The sequence below is a fragment of the Callospermophilus lateralis genome, chromosome 2, assembly GCF_048772815.1.
Source record: "Callospermophilus lateralis isolate mCalLat2 chromosome 2, mCalLat2.hap1, whole genome shotgun sequence".
Lineage (NCBI taxonomy): Eukaryota > Metazoa > Chordata > Mammalia > Rodentia > Sciuridae > Callospermophilus > Callospermophilus lateralis.
Window position 1 is genome coordinate 74,769,367 of NC_135306.1, and position 19,776 is coordinate 74,789,142.

A 19,776-nucleotide genomic window follows, 5' to 3' on the forward strand; every position below is an offset into this window, starting at 1 on the left:
GTACAGGTGCCACTGTGAAAGAATCAAATGGTGATAGCCAGGTGCAGTGGCTCACACTTGGAATTCCAGCAATTTGAGCAGCTGAGTCAGGAGGACTGAAAGTTCAAGGCCAGCCTCAGTAATTTGGCAAGGTCCTAAGCAACTTATTGAGACCCTGTCTCAAAATAAAAAGGGCTGGGGATTGGCTCAGTAGTGCCCCTGGGTTCAATCCCCAGTACAAAGCAAACAAATAGTGTGAAAGGATACGATGGGACAGGATTGCATTCTAAATAGGGGGGTCAGTGTGAAGTTTTGTTTGAGCCCAGGCTGGACCTAAGGAAAAACCCTGGAGATGAGAGAATTCCTGCGAGTTTCAGCAAGAGCAAGGGGGCCTATATGTCAGGAGCTGAGAGGTTGGGGGCGGGGTGTCTGAGAAGGTTGTGGGGTCTACATCTATAGAGACCATTGTTTCTATACTTCTTGTTGACACTGAGTTGGGAAGCCAGCTGAGGCTGATGTGTTCTGACCCACATTTTCAAATGATCACTGTCTTTGCAGAGTAGACAGTAAATTCTCTTGGGGTAGGAGAGAAAGCAGGAGACTGGGGTGGGGGTGGGGGAATGTGCCAGGAGTGGGAAAATAGCAGCTTGGACCAAGGTGGTAGCAATCGAATAAATGGGAAGAGATCATAATCTGGATCTATTTTGAAAATAGAAGAAGAGGAAGAGGAGGAGGAAGACAGGATTGATTAAAAATTTTGGGCTGAGCAACTAGAAAAATGGATGGAATTGTGACAGGAAGGGAGAATGTTAGAGACCAAGTAATGGACATGATTGGTTGAGATGCTGATCCAACCAAGTATTTGGAAATATGAGTATGGAATTCAGAGGATGAGTCCAGACTATAGGTAGAAAGGAGGGAGCTGTCAAGATTAAATCCAAATGTATTTAACAGCAGGAGGCTGGATGAGGTCACAGGAAGGACTGTAGAGAAGAAAAAGAGACCAGAGACTTAACTCTTGAGGCTCTGCAGTGCTAAAAAGCCTGAGAAGTGAGGGGGAACCAGCAGGTTTGCAAGGAGTGATAGGAAAACAGCTGCTTGTTCAGAGCTCAGTCAGGCGAGGGAAGGGGTTCAAGGTCAAAGTGAGTGTTTGTGTTAAGTGGTGCTGAGAAGACAAGTAAGATAAATGCCCACTGGATTTTGTAACACCACAGCTGAATTTGGCAGGAGCAGTTTCCCTAGGGGCACCAGACTAAGCACCTGATTAGAGGGTTTAACAGAATTTGGAGACAGCAAATAGAGATAATTCTTTTGACAAAGGCAGAGTCTTTCAGAAACATTCTTTGCTGTACTCACAAGAAAGCTAATGCTCTCTTGGCCCCTCCATGCTGTTCTGGAGGCCCTGGTGGTCCACCTGCTCCTTTCTCATTGATCACAGCAAAGGTGAATTCAAGGTCAGTATTCTGTAAAGCAGGGGTTGGCACACTGAGGCAAATTATGGCCACACCCTTTCACTTATGAATCGTCTATGGCTGCTGTCACTCTAGAGAGACAGAGTTAAGTACTTATGACAGAAACCATATAGCACATGATGCTCAAAATGCTTACTGCATGGTTCTTTCCAGAAACAGAGGTCTCCTGTAAAAAATAGGAAGAGAATTAGGGCAGTAGCTAAGGTAGAAGGGATTCAAGAAAGGGGGTTGTTTTTTCTGTTGTTGTTTGTTTTGTTGATTGTTTTTTGTTTCTGTTTTGTTCGTTTTGATACTAGGGATTGAACCTGGGGGTATTCTACTAAGGAGCTACATCCCTAGCCCTTTTTATTTTGAGATTGGGTCTCACTAAGTTGCCCAGGCTAACCTTGAATTCGCAATCCTCCTGCCTCAGCTTCCTGAGGAGCTGGAATTATAGGTGTGTTCCACTTGCTTTTTGTTTTCTGAGATGGGGTTTTATTCTGTTGCCCAGGCTGGTCTTGAATTTCTCAAGTGACCTTGCTTTAGCCTCCTGAGTAGGTGGGACTACAGGTATGAGCTACCTTACCTGGTTAGTAAAAATTGTTTTTGTCTGTTTGTTTGTTGATACTGGGATTAAACCCAGGGGCACTTAACCACGGAGCCACAAACCCAACCCTTTTTGTATTTTTTATGTTGAGACAGGGTTTCATTAAATTGCTGAGGCTGGCCTTGAACTTGTGATCTTCCTGCCTCCGCATCCCATGTAGGTGGGATGCATCACTGTTTGGAGCCCTATCAACTATTTAATTGCATGTACACCTTGACCAAGCAATATCACTTCTGGCATTTTATCTACACATAGGTTTTACACAGGTGTGAAGACATTTATTGCAGCACTGTCTGTAATAGCAAAACAGTGGGAACAACCCGAATGCTTATTAGGGATCTATTTAAATATCTTGGTGTATCCTCTCTTTTGTGCAGATACTGAACAGAACAAAAAGAAAAAGCTTTATATAAACTGATATGGAGTAATTTCCAAAATGTCTAACTGACACATAGAAAGGTAAAGAATTAGTAGCTAAGTACTTCTAATCTCATCAATATAAACATCTAATATATATAAACATTAAAGCTGATTTTCTTACTTCTTGAATATTTTGTGTTTACATTTGGTTTTGCATGCTACCACCAGAGGGCACCTCTGGAACACTTCATGCACCTTCTGCAAGCCAGCATCGAGGTAGCTTATCAAACAATTTTTATATCTGGAGCATTCTTGTTCACCCGGCATGGGAATTCTAGTGTCAGCTTAAGGAACTCTGAGCCCACCCAGCTCTTCAGTTCCCCTTAACTTGTGGGACACTCTGGTGTGTACACCCCAGGCTCATTTGTTTTTCTTCTACCAGCTCCCACTTACCTTAACTCCTTCCTTTGTTATGTCAGTGCCCCATCACTGTGAAAATCTATAATTTCCCCTACATGTTCTCGCCCTTAAAAGAACACACCTGACATGGCTGCACCGGCTGTCTTTTTCCAGGTGGCTTCCAGGTAGGAATTGCTGGAGTTCAGGCATATTTTCACAGGTAAGATGATCCTTTGCTCTTGGAGAGTTTAACTATCCCTGCAAACTCAATGTATTCAGATCCTGCCCAACATACACTTTCTGTTGTTTAGTCTTTCTCGTCTTTATTGAAAGAGCAATTGTGAGGCTGTGTATGTAGCTCAGTAGTAAAGTGTGTACCTACCATGTGCAAGGCTCTGGGTTCAATTCTGAAACTACAAAGAAGTTTTAATTATTGAGGTATAGTTTACATACCATAAAATGCACCTGTTTAGTTCAATGAGTGTGGATAATGCACACACCTATGGAATCACTAACAAGATCAAGTTAAGGAACACTATTTTTTTTTTTTTTTTTTTTTTTGGTACAAGGGCACTTAATCACTGAGCCACATCCACAGCCCTTTGTATTTTTTTATTTTGAGACAGGGTCTTGCTAAGTTGCTCAGAGCCTTGCTAAGTTACTGAGGCTAGCTTTGAGCTTGCTGTCTGCCTTCCTCAACCTCCAGAGCCGCTGGGATTATAGGCATGTGCCACCTCGCCTGGCAAGATAAGGAACATTTTTATTGCAATAGAAAATCAATCTTCCCTCTTGATCACACTTGGCAAAAAGCAATAGCTGCTGTTCTTTCTTCTCACCATAGATTAGATTTGCCTGTTCCTGAATTTCAAATATATAAATTGTGAATCAAGCAGTTTGTGTTCTTTTTATTTGGTATATTCATCTCAACATAAGGTCTTTGAAATTCATTCCTGTTGATGCTGATAGTTAATTTTCCCCCTAAATATTATTCATTTGTGTAAGTAGGCTACAATTTATTTATTCAGATACCAGTTATTGCTGGTGAATATCCTGATGGCATCTGCTCATCATCATAAATTTTCTTTTGGACAAAAATGCTAAATTTACTATGAATTATTTATAAAAGTACTATTTTTTTTCAAAATGGCAATATCTTTTTAAAACTAAGGGAAGGGGGGCTGGGGATGTGGCTCAACCGTAGCATGCTCTCCTGGCATGCGTGTGGCCCGGGTTCGATCCTCAGCACCACATACAAACAAAGATGTTGTGTCCACCCAGAACTAAAATAAAATAAAATAAAATAAAAACTAAGGGAAGGGAAGGGAAGGAAAAGGAAACATGTAACCTCTAAATGGCATAGGATTAATTTGAGATGAAAGCAATTGAGAAACAACAGGTGGAAAACTATTTTTCTCCCTCATTCTGCCTAAAAACAGCATAAATTGCCCCCTACATTTTGGCTTAAATTTTCATTCATAAAAGTGAGCCCCCTTCCAGAACAAGGAATAAGACATCTCTTAACTTAATGGCAAACTTGAATTACTAACTAACCATTATTTACATACATTTTTTAGTTCCCTTCCCAAAACTGATACCTACTCCAAAAACCCAACCTCTTCTCAGTGGTCTAATCTTGACTCCATACTTAGTTTCCTTTTGTTAAAATCAGATATAAAATCTTGGGTCTAACTGTCTCTTTGGAGTTTTTCTTCTTCTGTTCATCTGTTGTATTCAAAGGACCCAAATATTGAAACTAATATGGCAGAGGAAAGTTTTTTCTTCCTCTACCACAAAAGACAGTTAAATATATATATATATATATATATATATATATATATATATATATATATATATATATATTCTTTATTCAAACACTTAAATAGAATTAAGCAATTCCAAAAAATGCCTGTGTATTCACTCTTTGTGTCTTTCACCCTGACATCTAGTGATTTCTCTTGCTTTTCATTTTTTCTTTCATGTAATGGTCTATCAATCTTACTTTCTATGAAAAGACAGAGTCATACATAAAATATCTCACACCATGTTTTATAGCTGCATGTCTTCATCACAACATAATTTAGCCATCTTTCTGTCAATAAGCCCTGTTCTAAAGTCAGTTTATTAATTTTTCCCCAAAAATATACATTTATTGGATTTACTTTCTCTAGTTCCATGCTTTGAAAGTAATACTTAATCTATTACATCTTTTTGTGTTTTAATCAACATAATTTTACTGAATTGTCTCAATGATTCAAAGCTAATTTGTAGCATTTGTCAAAATAAGCAAATCTGGGTTCAGGTAAGGAGACATTTTATTCAAAAGGATTATTAGGCAAGAAGAGAAGGGATGAGGAGAGTTCATTAACCCTTGGTAATTTTCAGGAGTACAAGACTCTGAATCACACATAACCAGAATAAAAAATGGTAGTTCCTGTGAGTCACAGTGGCACAAACCTGTAATCCCAGCAACTTGGAAGGCTGAGGCAGGAGGATGGCAAGTTTGAGGCCAGTCTTAGAAACTTAGTGAATCCCTAAGCAAATTAGTGAGACTCTGTCTGAAAATAAAAAAATTAATCAATTAATTAAAAGAAACTGAGGATGTAGCTCAGTGGTAGATTGCCACTGGGTTCAATCCCCACTAACCCCCCCCCCAAAAAAATTAGTAAGCTCATATTTGCTCATATTTTAGTTAAGACAGGCAGCTCAGAGGATATAGCCATTATTAGTAAACCAACAATATTAGATAAGGCTGATTTACCAAATATTTACTTGAATTATGTCAGCTTTAATTGATAAAACATTTGGGATAGTTGATATAATACTTCTGAAAATATTAGAAGTTCAATTTCTGAGAATTATAGGCATATGTAATTTATATAAATATTTGGTTTAGCTTTAAGCCAAGTGAGAATCTTTAAGGGATTTTTTATTATCTAACTTGGTAAAAATCTAGAAGTAGAAAAAATTTATATCTCTACATATAGATATATAAACATATATACATAAACAGAGACATACAAATCGAGTTTATGCTTTGATTTTATATTTTCAATTCATTGAAATTAACTTTATATAAGTGAAGAAGCTGTCATTCTTTGCCCACTTTTACATTTTTAACAGGATTTTGTTTCTGGCAGATCGTTACTTTCTCAATATGAAGGTTAAATGTCTCCACCAATATTTGGAGAAGACGCTAAAATTTTCTTTTCTCTGATATGTAATCTAATGGAGTTTGGGGACTAAATTCTTCGAAAGGGATTATGGAAAGATAAAGCAACCATCTGTGTGTCTACAGAGCCTATCTGAATGGACAAAATCGCCAGTCTGTTTCCAGTTACCTTTTTCAGCCTCAGGTAGCTATTGTTGGAGTCCCCAAACCTCTCAAGAGCCCAGGATGGGGCAATGGTTTATTAAAGGGTCTGAAATTTCCTTGATATCTTTGATCCTTGAAGCACTTTAAATACTCACCCAGGAGTTCTCCTGCTCCAGTAGGACACGCCCCAGTACTTATCTGCCTGGTATTGGGTGTGATGTTTGGCCATCTGTGCTATCTAGGGCAGGGAATCCTTCCGTCACCAACAGAGCGAGAAGGAAGTGATCAGAGTTCAGGACAGGTAAGCAGCAAGCTGTGACAGGATGACTCAGATAAGGTAGAGGCCAATGACTTAATGACTTAGATAAGGGGTAATGCTCTATTAACCTTGAAGAGAAGATAAGTGGGGACTGAGGTTGTGACAGGGGTAGACAGAAAGTAGAGGTGAAGGGATGGAGAATTCAAGGCAACTGAAGAGAAGGTGGAGAATAGAGAAGAGGGGTGGTGAAAAGTGCTCTTAGATGAGCCAGTTTGGGGAGATTCCAAGTTCCCAAGAGGTCTTTGAAGTTCTAAATCACCTCCAGAAAATTTCTATTGCTTTTGAAGATATTAAACTGAATTAGGAGGAGAAGAGGGTTCCTGATAGAGTTACCTATGGGGTTAACAAATATTTAACTCAAAGGGGTGGAGGAGAAACTTTAAAAAGTGGAAAAAAAAAAAAGTTCCACTTAATACTCTTGCACAAATTCTGTGGAACAGAGGGGGAAATAAACCAAAACAAACAGAAAAACAAAAAGACAGGAGGGACAAAGAAAGACTCTACCCAAATCAAACTCCTTATTGTGCTTTAATAGAGAAGATGTCCAGAGCACTAGTTCAAGAATTGAACCCATCAAAGGATACTCAAATTGCTAAACGTGGCACCTTTACCTGGTGGGGTTGGAGTAGGTCTGTAGGTGGGGTCCAATCTGAACTAAATTGTAGCACTTAAACATTGCCAATAAGAACTAAATTCAGACTTAGGTTAAGGAGAGACTTCATTCAAAAGGATTACTGCAATAAGGAGGAGAGGGTATCACACGAGGGGAGGGTATTCTAAAAGGGAGAATGCTTCAATTGTAGGAACTGGCAGCCTTTTCATGTCAGGCAGAAAAGGGCCTTCTTCCTCTTCTTCTTCCTCCTCTTTCTCCTTCTCTTCCTCCTTTTCCTCTTTTCTTTTTCTCTATTTCTCTTTCTCTTCCCTTCCAGTCTCCTTTCTTCTTTTAAGTAGGAGGAGTAAACAATATCAGAAAGAACCAGTATGGTGGAGTGGGATGAACAGGTGACAGGAGTGGACAATTGATAAGGAGAGGTTTCCTTTCTGGTCAGCTGAGAAGCAGCTTCTTAGAGAGGCCCTGGAGGGGTTTATTTGGCATTCTAATCCTTCAGGCTGGGGGTAGATTAAAAGTGAAAGATGTGGGAGGAGGAGAGAAACCTGACTAACATTTAGTCAAGTAAAACATTTTAGTCCGAAGAGTCAGTGGGATATAGACATCCACTAATCACTTATGAGATTAGGAAACTGAAGGGTCTGTGTGAGGCCTTATCATGGGCAAACAGGTGGTTATCCTCTGTCTTATCTAAGTCATACTGTCACAGAAGAGTGGGCAGCTGAAACCCCAAACCTTGCTCCTTGTTTTCCCATGAAAGAAAATTTACAGTCTGACATGAAAAGCCAAGCAATAGAATTTAATTATGAGTGAAAGTAAAGATGTTTAGATGAGCCCAGCTACTATGTATAACTATATAATGTTAATAAAAAAATTTAAAAACTAAAAAAAAATTTAAAAGAAAGTAAAGGGAGCCTCAAGCAAAGAATACACGAGGGAGGGAGGGAGGGAGAGAGAGAGAGAGAGAGAGAGAGAGAGAGAGAGAGAGAGAGAGAGAGACATCTCTGAGCAGAGACCAAAAAAGGAAACAATGCTACTCCCAAATTTATTGCTGTTTGCTATTCACCAGGAGAATTGGGGCTTACCTTCTTCAGTCTTCACCAATCACATGTTTATCTCCTTTATGTCAGGAGGGGGAGTTTTTTACTCTAGTTGATCCTCTCTGGAACTGTCATGGAGACCACCCTATTCAGGGGGGCTTCATCTACAAGGCAATTCCATGTTAATATAGGTGGTGGGGTCAAGGACCTGAAAAACTTTGTCTCAGTGCACTTGAACCACAACAGAAATTTCCCTTCTGATATACATTGAGAAACCTATGGACATAAATGTACAATGACCCCAGTTAACCTATTCGGGAATTATCCCCATTGATTTTTCATTCTTGACATTATTCTTAATGGGTTTCCTTGATTTCCATGTGATTGTTCTTAGGGTTATTACTTTTGCTGTTGTTCTACAAGTTACCTGAAATTTCAAACAAACGCTGTGATCCTAAGTTACTGGCTCACATTTCACTCCTCATTACTAACTACTACCTAATATTTCCCCTCTCAAGGATTGGAGACCCTAAATCATATAGGGAACAAGAGGCAATGAAATCAAATTATCATCTACTTCCTGCTGATTAGGGATAGATATCTCCAGTTCTTGCTATCTGTCAGTAAAATGCTTTGATTATGAGCAAGGTCTATCCAAGGGGCCACAGTAAATCTTGATTCAGTAGAAACAGATTGTAAAGCCATCGAGGGATGGAAGCCCTATGAGAAAAACAATAAAACATAAATATTGGAATAAGATTAACGCAACAATGGACACAACAACACCTGAAAAACGTTAGTGAGTATGATAATGATTGTGGGTAGCAGCAATTTCTTCCACCAGGAAGTGCCAGAACCATGAATTAAAAAGTTGTCCCCGTGACAAGGTTGATGAGGATAAAGCATCTGTTTGGGAGTGCAAATCTTTGAGAGCTTGAGTTACATTGTCAGAGTTATCAGGAATGTAAAGGCAACATTCAGTCTGAATGATGGCACAAGTCCCACCCTAAGCTTCAATGAGAACATCCAAGGCCATTCAGTTTTGTAAAACAGCTTTTCTCATGAGTGCCACCTCTGTGTTAAGGTGTCATTGAGAGTTCCTTGGGTTGTTGTTGAGTTCTTTTTGGTTGGTCAGAACTTCTAGGCTACATCCTTTAACCCAGTTTGTGGAATGAGCAATGAAGCAAAGTGACCATACAGATTTCCCCCGTTTACGGTTAAGATTGGGGAGGTTTGTAGGCTGTTTTTGTGTCCACCACCTATCCACGGGTACCCTAGAGTACATCTTCCCAACCAGCCTGGAGAAAGCCAGTACCATAAATTGGGCCCACATATCGATGGTATACCATTAGGTAATGGCCATCTAATTCTGGGTCTGAAGAACCAAATCAATCATCAGCTTATAAAATCATAATATATTGATATTGAGATTCTGGGCTCCATTCTAACTCCTGTGAGGAAATAAGCCACTTGTCAAAAGTTTGGTAATATTGTTCCCAACATATTGGGGCTCTCTGATCTACATATCCTTTGGTTGATGTAAGCCATATGTATCTATCCCAAATTTGACAGTAACCATCTTTATATATTTGACATCTGGCTTTAACTGTGGGAAATGAGGAGTAGATGGACTCCAATGTGGTTTAATGGCTGTGAAAGCTTAGAAGTTAGTGTGCTCCAAGAGAAGTTTTTTCTTTGACCTGGGTATAACAAGGTCTCTTTACAGGCCATAATGTGTTACATTATGCAGATGTTATCTGCACAGGTAGAGTCATTTCTTCCTCTTGTTCTAGCATTAAAAATTACAATTTTGTATAGTCATTTCCTTGAAGGGAGAGACACCTAACAAGAGAGTATCAATCAATTTTTCTGACTGTTTACCTATTGACCACATTAAAAGAAAAGAACTAAGTGCCTTGGGTGGATATTTAACTTGGTTAAGATATCATGACCCAATAATGGAATTGGATATTTAGCCATTACCAAAAAAGGATGGGTAAATAGCATGTCTTCCCAACTATAACATGGAAGAGAAGTAAAAAGTCTCACCTTGGGTATTCTGTCAAATTCCACTACCAAATAGGAACCCGCAGAAGGACAATCAGAGACCAAGGTTAAACCACTTATCGGTGGTGCCTATGTACAAAAGGAATTGAATGGCTCTGTTTCAAGCCCACTGATGGTGACTATTGGGATACCAGCTGATTCCGAAGACCTGCTCATGTTTGGACCCTCATTTGGAGAGCCTGCCTTCAGTTGACAGACATCTTCATGGGCTCAAGGGTCCTACGGGTAGGGGTGGCTCAAAAAGCCACAGCCAATAACTGAACCTGTCTCTTGTTCCCTTTTTTCTCCTTTCACCAGTCCCTTAAGATGTCCTCCTGATCTCATTTATAAAAGACCTGGGAGACTACCTGCAGCAAGTCATCAAGAGAAGTCTCAGGGAACACTGCCAATTTTTGTGATTTTTTCTAATATCTGAGCATATTGCATAATGAATTTATCTTTTAAAGTAAGTTGCCCTTCAAGAGCTGTAGGATCTAAGGGGGTATATTCCTTAAGGCTCCTTTCAATCTTTTTAGAAAAGCCATGGAGTTTTCTTCCAAACCCCGATGAATAGCTGCCAATTTCATACAGTTAATAGGTTTCATCCTACTGTTTTTAAGTTCTGCCATACGAAAATGATCATATGATCCCTATGTCACCTGCCAGTTGAATCATCATCTATTGGGGCCCTCAGTTGGGGCAGCTGAAGGACCCACAGAATATAAGGAGTTAGTAATATGGAAATCATTCCCCAAAACCCTAGAACCTTCTGTCATTCAGTGTTGCTCTGTGTCTGTTACAGTTTGATTCAAAATTACCCATTATATCTCTCCAGGTTAGATCAAAAGCCTGGATTAAATGTTGGAATTCCTCTGTATATTTATCAGAGTCATCAGAACAAGTTTCCAAATCCTGTTTGATTTGTTTTAGACTCTGTATTCAAAAAGGCACCTGAATACTAAATGGCCAAAATTCTCCATTTGTCTCTTGAATGGGCATTATCTGGTAATGGACCCAGTAAAGATAGGCTTATGGCAAGGCAAACCAGAATGGGAGGAATGGGAGCAGTAGATAATGTTGGGTATAGTGTAGGAGTGGAACAATTAGGATTCAGTATATCTAGTGTGAAGTACATTTCTGAGAAGGAGGAGGATGTAGTGCCTTTTGTTGTTGTTGTTGTTGTTTGTTTGGTTTGGTTTGGTTTTGCTTTTTTGTACTGGGGACTGAACCTAGGAGTGCTTAAGTACCGAGCCACATCCCTAGCCCTTTTTATTTTGAGACAGGATCTGAGTAAGTTGCCTAGGTCCTTGCTGAATTGCTGAGGCTGGCTTTGAACTTATAATCCTCCTACCTCCGCTTCCGGAGTTGCCCTGTGACATGTGCAGGATCAACAAAGGATTTTGAGTAGGGGCATGAGAGATGGAGAAAAACACAGAGAAAAAGAAAACACAGAAATATTTTTAAGCATAGCTGGGGTCAGGTAGGACAGTGCACTCTGATGGAGGAACATTGACCCATAACTAGCTCTGCAAGCTTATTATATAGAGTTTCATAATTAGGAAGTTAAACTATAGAGGCATTGTAAATCATTCAAGACTTGTAAGTTATCAAAAGGCTTCTTTGTGCAATAAAAGTTTACAGAACTAGAAACATTTTTTTTTTTTTTTTTGCAACTATCATACTGTTTGGAACATCCTGCTGCACCCAGGAAGCCCATTGTCCTGGAATGTCTGATAATTGTTAGCATCAGAGCTGAGTGCCCAGGCTGTTAACATCCTCCTTTTGGCAAGGAATGTTTCCCAGGCTTGGCTTTTGCCAACACTGCGGGATCAGCTGATGATGGGGGGTTGGGGCGGGGGGAGCGCATGACTCTCCACACCAAGTCACTGGGGTTACAGGTGTGTAACACTGTGCCTGGCTTAGGCCAGCAATTTCTAAACTCATCATTGCTAGAAGTGCCCCATCAATACCACACTTAGTGAAAAAAAGTCTATACACAGGGAACCTCTGACCTTCCTTATTCCTTCCTTTCTGCAAAATGAATCTAATTGGAAATAGTATCAGACTTTATACTACCATTGATGAGCCATTTTTTCTTTTCTCTCTCTCTTTTTTTAGTTGGACACAATATCTTTATTTTATTTATTTATCTTTATGTGGTGCTGAGGATTGGACCCAAGGTCTTGCACATGCAAGACAAGCGCTCTACCACTGAGCCGCAACCCCAGCCGGAAAATCAATCTCTTTTTAAGGGTCTCTAGGTCAAAGCAGTCCTGGCTTCTCGGGATATACCCCAATGGGGTGATAGTCATACCAATAATGATGGTTGATTTCCCATCTATAATGCAAATAAAGCCAGAGTCTGTCAATGTCCAGGCATTCTTGAGCAATACCGATGCCTAAGAGAGATGAATTTATGAAGGTGACCCTCCCATACATTTCATTTTAAACCCAGGATCGGGAGGTGTCCCTGTGTGGTTCCCAAGAACCACATAGGTGTAGCATGCCTGAACAAGTTCCTCAACTCATGGCTTATTTGTTGACCCTTTTGTCACTCAAGCTTATAATCTAATTAAAAAAACATCTTTTAATAACTTTATGTCAACCAATTGATATAACTTGAGGAAGTGACCCTTAATCCTTGTGTATTGAATTTTAAAGGTAGCATAGACCTGATGTTAAAAAGTCAAGGGGAACAGAGATTTTTGTGTCCTTATGTTGGAAGCATAGCAAGTCTAAAAACAACAACAGGATAAATGCCATTATTAGTAATAATAAAGAAGAACAAGGATCGTAGTAGACAAAGATGGGGACTTAAGTACCCTCCAGATTCTGGATATAGCCTCTAAACGGAGATGGTATAATGCCCACTCCTAAAGCCAGTCAGGTGTATGTCATAAGACAATAGCCACAATAGCAGTCTCACTGCCACTATGGGGATTTTGCTCCAAAAGGTGCCACAAAAAACCAAACCAAAACAACAACAAAAAAAAGTGAGTAAAAGTTTGCCAGCCAGAGAAGACAAGGTGCCAGTGTGGTTACTGTCTGCACAAAAAGCTGAACAAGTGCATCAAGATGGCATAAGGCAGGGCTGGGGTTGTGGCTCAGTGATAGAGCACTTGCCTAGCAGGTGCAAGGCACTGGGTTTGATCCTCAGCACCACATAAAAATAAATAAATAAAAATATTGTGTCCATCTACAACTAAAAAAAATTTTTTTTTAAAGATGACATTGACATAAGGCAGACAGAACATGGGCCTGACATATGGAGGAGCTTTTAGCAGAGAAAAGAGTTCACAGAGAAATTCAAGGCAACAGGCAAGATATCAGAGGCTTACTTGGGCATGGTTTTAACCAAAGCTGGGAGATGAACAAGGTGAAGTTTAAATACCTGTCCTGTAGATGGTGCTGATCTGAGTCATGGCAACAGGTTAGATGTCACAGGAGAGTGGGAAGCTGTAGCTCCAAATCTCAGTTCTTATTTTCCCGTTGGAAAAAAAAAACTTTAAAGTCAGATACAAAAAGCCAAGCAAGATAATTTTATTATGAGTGAAAGTAAAGGAAGGCTGAAAGTATTGAGAAAGATAGTGGGTCATCTCTGAGCAGAGAACAACGAAGAAAACTATGCTACTCCCAAATTTATCATTATTTTATATTTTCCAGGAGAACTAATCTTCTGCAATCTTTGCCAATCACATGTTTATATCCTCCTCCACACCCCAGTTGGTCCTCTCTGGAACTGTCATGAAACCACCCTATTCAGGGGGACTCTATCTACAAGTCAATTTCATGTTAATATGGTGCTGGGGTCAATGACCCGACAAACTTCATCTTAGTGCTCCCGCACGTCTAAAGAAATTTTCCTTCTGATATGCACTGAGAAACCTATGGCCATAAATCCTAACTGTACAATGAATGACCCCTTGATTCCCGTTGTTTCCACATGTTTTTTTCATAGGGTTGGTATCTTTGCTATTGTTTTACAAGTTACTTGATGGTTCACTAAAGCCAATTTCAAAGAAAGCCTGGGTTCCCACTATGTCATTGGTTCGCATTACACTGCTCATAGTAATAACTATTGCTTAACAATGCCAGGAAAGGTAGTTCTCTGGAGGAAGTGATTTCTCAGAAAAAAAAAAAAAAAAAAAGGAAAGGGGATTTCTTTAATCTTCACCATTTTCCAGGAGCACAAAGGTGAGATAAAGTTCAGAATTATCTTTCTATTTGTCCTTTTTCGAATGTACTTATAACTCCAGTTCTATGATGATTTTTAAAAATATATTGCTACCGTATCAATCATTAGACTCCAAGAGTTGTGCTTATCAGGAATTCCACACAGTTGGTGTGTGTGATGGTGAGTTTACTGTTTGTGTTGGTTATTAAGATATATCTCAAAGCACCTCGCTCCATTCTCTGTTCTGTGTGCTGGGGCTGGGACTTGGTAAATCACATTTCCTGTAAAGTTTTGCCAACAGCTGGTGCCTGAGTGGACAAAAAGCTCCTTCCCATTTGCTTACCCTTTCTAGATGTGGCAGATGATACCAGTTTTCAGAGTTGGATCCACTCTCTCTGACCCAGCCTTGAGGCTCACCTTAAGAAATAAAAGTTCCATCCAGAGACCACTGCCTCCTCTGAGGTCTAACTGAGGTTCTGGAAACCCCAGAGCTTCCTCTCTGTTCAGCTGAGTGGCAGATGCTTCCTGCAGTTGTGTCCCTCTGTTACCACAGTGTTTCCCTTGCTGTCCTTCCAATCCTCCAGTATCTGTCTGAGTAATTCCGTTTTCTCTCTGGGTCCTGACTCATACACCCCTAAGCCATCCAAGAAATACCTTCTGAATTGTTTGTACAGATTTATGAGTATATGTTATTGAAGTAATTAAAACAAGTGAATTATATTTATGGTATATGGTTGTCTTTATCCAACAGACAGCTAAGACATATTCTAAAAGTTTATGAATCCATTGTTTAGATCTTGAAATTCATTTTGCTATCAAAATAGTAGACCTTAAAATTGGGTGGTAAGATTCATCAGTGTTCATAATGTAAATGAAGTACAATTTGGCATAAATAGGGTGAGGAATTAGCATTGCTTTGACAACATATATTTAAAGTTCCAGTCTATATTAAAATATACACAGATTTTATCTACCGTTTTTGAAGTTTAAGAAGTGTGTTTTCAGGAGCTGGAGATGTAGTTTAGTTCCATAGTAGAGCACTTGCCTTGGGTTCTCCCCCCCCCAAAAAAAAATGTTATGATGTTCTTGTAGGCATACCATGTATTGATGATTCAAAACAAACTCAAAATATACTATGAACTCAGGGAAAAAAATTAGTCACGTGAAGATGGAGGAAACAAGGTTTATTCTAGAGAAAAGAAGTGACAGGCATAGTTTGAAATATCCAGTTACTAAAATTTACCAAATTCATAATAAATTATTGAGGGTTTTCACAGCATATATACTTTTTTCCATGGTTTTACTTGAGGATTTTAAAAATATATAATTTTGCTTCTTAGTAAACATAGTCATGGGGATTAGGGATAGATGGAGAAAGCAAGTTGCAGATACTATTTTTTTTTTTCTAGTTTGGAGTGAATACACATTTAGTGTATTTGCAAAAGATATTTAGGGTTTATGTTTTTGAGTCCATGAGAAAAACATAAACTACAGATTTAAAGGAGCCCGTGTTTCTCAAATTGTAGATCTTGCACATAATGCTCCCCACTCCCTAACCCCATGCTGGAAATCAAACATAGGGCCTCCTGCACACAACTTTGCTATTCTCCACTCATCCTACCACTGAGCTACACATAATATATTATTAAAAAATGAATTTCCTACATAAAATTAAGGCAAGATGTTCTAAGAACATCATTGAAGAAGGTATCTCCTAGGGATATAGGGAGAAAAAGGCAAAATTTACCTTACTTCAGGAATATATCATTAAGACCTAGACCATTGTCACCCTATAGTTTGCCTGGGAGTTGGTACCTCATTCAGTAGCACTCTGGCTTGGGACGGAAGGTGGTGGTGGTGGTGGGGGGGTGACAGAGAATGGGGAAAAGGAGTCCAAAGCAATCCTCATAGAATTCCAAACATAGAACGGGCCAGAACTTATCAGAAATGACACACAGAGTTAACATGAAACCTGTGTGGTTTACGTGTTGTGGCTAATTTATGGTCACTTAACTTGCACATCTTTGCTGTTCTCCATTCATCTTTGCATGAAGTCTTAGCAGACACTCCCAAGGGCATCTAAATCTCTTAAACTCTAAAGCCCAAGAGCGTGGGCTGCAGACTCAGTGTTTTCCTCCAGACTGGACCAGTCCTGCCCTCTACAGACATAGTTCTCCCCTGAGTAACTAACTACCTCCTTTGGCTGGGATGATGAGTACCAGGCAAGTTTACAAGTTACAAAGGAACTCACCCAACTCACAAGGTTTCAGCTTTCTCCAACAGCTACATCAGGATGTGTGGGAGACCAAGGTGCTGTTGTTCCTTCAGTTTTTTCTATACTGGTGTGTTGAACAGAAAAATGATTTGAAGATGAATACATTCCCATTCTGTTTTCTAGGAGCTAAGAATCCAACGGAAGACAGATGCAATATTCCTCTTGTTACCAATAAGACTGTGCCAACTTTCGTAATTGAAACAAAGGTGGAAGAGAAACGTTATTCACTTTTCATGAGATTGTGGATTGTTTCTCGATTTACTCTTAATTTTTATGTAAAAATAAACATAAGTATGAAGATTTTTGTTATTGTTTTGGGAGTTTGGTGTTTTGAGGGGGTGTTTGTTTTAGTTTTACTTAGTTTTTTTGGTACTAGGGATTGATCCTCGGGCCTCACCTGTGCTGTGTCACTGAGCTGTATTCCAGCCTCCTATAGTGAGTTTTTAAACGCTAAATTTAGTAAGCAAAGCTCACCTGGAAAACAACAAACCTTCCATGGTCATCTCTAAACTAACTGTACATAAAGAACACTAACATTTAAACTTTTCTTGCTTTGAAAACATACATATATTCATTTTTAAAATCACACAAGCAGCACTTCTCGCATTTCCGCCTCCGAGAAAGGAGCTATAACATTTTTTTTTTTTTTTTTTTTTTTTTTTAAAGACACTTAGCCCTTAGGCTGAGAATCAAAGAATCCTGGGCGCTTTAGGAAGAAAGGGAGCGCTTGGACGCTAGCTCTCATCTTGGACCACAGTAGTGCCCAGAGGGCGCCCTGACCTCAGTTTAGAGCAGCGCGCCCCCAGCTCGAGCCCGCGCAGGTGGGCGAGGCGGGTGTGAGGTGGGTCCGCCCGGGGTAGGCGGGGCCTTGAGGGGTGGGCCCAGGGGCGTGGCGCCGGCGGGAAGATCTGGAGGCGCTAGCCCCGAGCGCAAAGGGTACCGCGCTCCAGGAGCGGCCTTGTGCTCAGGTTAGGGCGTTTTTTTTGAGCGTCGGGACCAGAAACGCTCGCTCCAGGTAACCAACTCCTCAGCAGCTCCTTAGCCTGGCCTCCGGGCAACGAGCGAGGACTGGGATGGGTGCGAGCCGGCTCTTGGCCAGGGCCCTTCTGCTCCATGCAGGATGGGCTCCGCCAGGGAGAGAAAGCGGAGATGGGGCGGGAGAGAGCGGAACCCACCCACGTTCCGAGTGTGCTGGGAGCTGGGGATGGAATCGTCGAGTCCTCTCGACCCTCCTTTTCCGTCCCGGGACTGGGACGCCGGTACCCAGTGTCACCTGGAAGTCACTTCCAGGAGGTGGAAGTCTCTTTCTCGTTGGTCCTCGAAGAGAGTAGGAGCTTAGAAATGGGAGGGCATGGATAGACAAGGAGCGAACAGTTGCTGTCGTCTCTTGGGTACCAGGAGCTTTAACTTTAACTCCGTTTAACCCTAACCACAGCCCAACGAAGAGGCATTATGACCCCGTTTTACTGATAAACTCGATGCTGAAATAATGACTTGCACTGTGTTAAACAATTAGAAACAGAAATGCTATTCTGTCAGCGGTTTCCAAAGCCCTCTTCCTTCTTGCTCTTCCTCTTTTATTCTCGTGGGAGTCTAGGAACCTCGTGCTGCAGGATCCTTTATAAAAAACAAGCGATTCTTCTTAAGCAAATTTTGCTTTTTTTTTGGTTTTGTTTTGTTTTAGTCCTCAATCGCTGAGTCAGTTTCTTGCAATTTGGGGTTATTACCTCTTGAAGTGCAAGAATATCCGGCGCACATCCCCTCGCAGCTCTTTCTCTGGGTCCAGTGTGAAAAAGAGGCACCTCTTCCCGAAGCAGCCTTGGGGGAGGTCCCCTGCAGAACCAAACTGGGAACTGCGTGCGGCCCAGGTGGAGCTAAGTTCTGTGGTCACTTGGCTTCCCATAGATGCCTGTAAACCTTGCCTTAGACGCCGGTTGCCTTATTACTTTTTTTTCTACAGAGAACAGAGTAGTGTTTTTACAAATAATGGAGCAAGAGGCAAGGTGGAAGGATATATGGTGTTTGAAGAAAGTAATTGTGCCTTGAGATGTAAAGGCGGCCATAGCTTTTAGTGGCTTCAATTTGGTGAGTAGTAGGGGAGAAAAGTGGTCTCTTCCTTTGACATGCTGCTCCCATTTCAGAGCTGTTCTGAAACTCAGGTTTGTTTTGTCGGAGGAAGAGGAGTTAATGGTTTTCAAAGATCAGTGTAAATTACCTGCTTGAAGCTTAGACCATTGCTGACAGGTCCTCCTGCAGGAAGTTATTTTAACAGATTTCATTTATGGCAGGGAGGAAAGCTGTGTGTGGGTATAATTTCTTACTGGTGGTTTTTAGGCTTTCAAAGTAATAGTTTTGGGAAACCTTGATTTCTTAGAAATGGCTAGCTTCTTTATCTTTAAACACAATGTACTATACTGTGAATTTACTTTTCTTTTTTGTTGGTAGATTATATTTGTACATAAATAATGGGATTCATTGTGCTATATTGCTACATACCTGTTAATTTACTTTTTATTTAAATTGGGGATTGAACCCAGGAGTGCTTTACCACTGAGTTACATCTCCAGTCCTTTTTAATTCTTATTTTGAGACAGGGTCTCACCAAGTTGCTGAGGCTGGTCACAAATTTGTGGTTCTTCTGCCTCAATTTCCCAAGTCACTGAGATTAAGGGTAGGTGCCACCATGCCTGGTGTGAATTAATTGATTAAATAATGTTTGTAATACTGGAGACTGAATTCAGGACTCATGCATGCTAGGTAAATGCTTTACCTTTGAGCTACATCCCCAGCCTGTGAATTTATTTTTTAAAAGAGTTTTCTCGGTAGATGAAACAGGTTGATTTCCCAGCCCCCTTATTTCATGGTGAGGATTTGAAGGTTGCTTGCCACCCTTTCTGCATTTCTTTCAACCTGACTCTCTTACCTTCCATTACAAATTTTACTGGATTCCATCTTTCATTAATTATATTTCACCCTTCATTAATTGCAACACTACTTTAGTCACAAGTTGCTACTCTTCCATTTGTAATTTAGTTGCTTGACAGTAAGGAAATACTTTCCCCTAAAGTGGGGTTCACAAAATCATTCATCTACAGGAACAGAACAGGTAATGCACAAGAGTGCTTGTTGGGAGACCAGGTGACCTGCAGAGGATCTGCTAAATCTATGTGGGTATTTGGCCACTTCCACCCGTAACCATGTAG

At 40.4% G+C, this 19,776-nt stretch overlaps 1 protein-coding gene and 1 long non-coding RNA gene across 3 annotated transcripts in view; both read left to right on the top strand.

Moving 5' to 3' along the window:
• Positions 1 to 1,346: 1,346 nt before the first annotated feature.
• Positions 1,347 to 16,782, top strand: LOC143390983 (uncharacterized). Its single transcript, XR_013090263.1, has 3 exons — positions 1,347 to 1,433; positions 2,971 to 3,016; positions 16,697 to 16,782. It is a non-coding gene; the product is annotated as an uncharacterized LOC143390983 (long non-coding RNA).
• A 696-nt stretch (positions 16,783 to 17,478) lies between these two features.
• The window catches only part of Gcnt1 (glucosaminyl (N-acetyl) transferase 1), a 32,129-nt gene continuing 29,831 nt past the window's right edge, over positions 17,479 to 19,776 (top strand). The window contains exon 1 of one of the 2 annotated variants that reach the window (XM_076843497.2): positions 17,479 to 17,588. The gene's annotated coding sequence lies outside the window, so the exon portion shown is untranslated. The remainder of the gene's footprint in view (positions 17,589 to 19,776) is intronic. The other variant, XM_076843499.2, reaches the window with a different exon arrangement.